The following is a 1,570-nucleotide window of genomic DNA, read 5'->3' as shown; positions in this document are numbered from 1 at the left end:
ATGGATGTATGTGTGGCTTGTGATAAGAATTGTACAAGCCCATAATAAAATGATCTAATTATTTTTTTTAAAAAGGATTCCAATAAAAACAACAACAACAACAGAAAAAGAACCGTTCTCTATATTATCTCACAGTGACCCTGGGTAGATAGAGTACAACAGCCCCTGTGAATTTCTGAGGCTATAACTCTTTACAGGAGTAGAAAGCCCCATCTTTCTCCCATGGAGCCTCCAGTGCTTTTGAAATGATGACCTTTGGGTTAGCAGCCCGATGCTAACAACTATGCTAGTAGAGCTCCTTAGGTACCATTAAATTTGAATAAAATCTGACCACCACATCAGTCTTACTGGATTAGGGCCTAATTTTTATATGTCATTATGTTAACTAATTATATTGACAAAGACCCAATTTCTAAACATGATCACATTCACAGATTATTGGGCTTCAGATCTTCAACATATGTGTTTGAAGGACATAATTTATACCATACCATCATAGTCTTTGGTGCATGAATCTTTGTAAATCTTACAGGTATGTTGTGAAAGTTATCTCTTTTATTAATGTTTACTTCATAAAATAAATATTTATCTACCTCTGTATGTTTTATATGTATTTGAATATTGAGTATTAATCTGATTTAACTAGATGACTAAGACAGCAACAACTATTAATTATGGTTATATAACTTGTATTTGCATGTGTGTGACGATTTACCATTATTATCTTTATTCATAATTTAAATGTATTATGTTGGTATTTAGTTTAATAAAACTTGTTAGGAAGGAAAAACTGTGACACATTTTCTCTTTCTAAATATTTAACAATATATTAACATATTCATGTAAATATAATTTTTAACATAATGGCAATAGAAAAAATAATAGTAATGGTGAGTTCATTAAAAGGAAAATAGTTACTACTGGTTCATAAATTATTTTATTCGTGTCCTATGGACTTCTCTAAGGACAGAACTGAGCTTTTGGATGGTAGACTGTACCGTCTGCAAGCATTCTAGTGTATAATAGAATCTTCTTTTGTCTGATAATAAGGTCCTGGTAATTTCGGTGTTTGGGGGGCTCTATATAAAAGAGGAAATATTAAGTTACCAAAATAAATCTAATGTGTTACCTAAATAGAGTTAGTACACTCTTGTAACTAAACTGTACAAAAGGTACAGAGTCCTACGGTTTAATAATTCATAATAATTACAGCATGTAAGTTTTCCCTTTGTTTTGATTTTGATGTCCTTTTATACGATATGTTCAATGGGTTTTCTTTTTTCTTTCTTTGCTTGCCCCACCCGAAAGCTTGAATTCATCTGACCTTCTAAACATTGAAGTAGAATCTGGGCACTACGGTTTACAAGTGACCGTTTCTGTTTCCGTTGCCATTTTTCTTTCTGGGATATATGTTTCATTAATGATGTTAATTGTGTTCTTTGGTTAGGTTGGTATGATCAGTTTTGTGGCAATATGGTTGTAGATTTATCTGGTAGTGTTATCTGAGTTCTTATTCTCAATAGTTTATTGCTGTACCTTATAACTCAGTTCTGATCATTTTGGGTTTTTT

The sequence above is a fragment of the Echinops telfairi genome, unplaced genomic scaffold (genome assembly GCF_000313985.2).
Source record: "Echinops telfairi isolate 266 unplaced genomic scaffold, ASM31398v2 ScPeMD7_31;HRSCAF=116, whole genome shotgun sequence".
Lineage (NCBI taxonomy): Eukaryota > Metazoa > Chordata > Mammalia > Afrosoricida > Tenrecidae > Echinops > Echinops telfairi.
Note: the sequence above shows the minus strand (reverse complement) of the source record.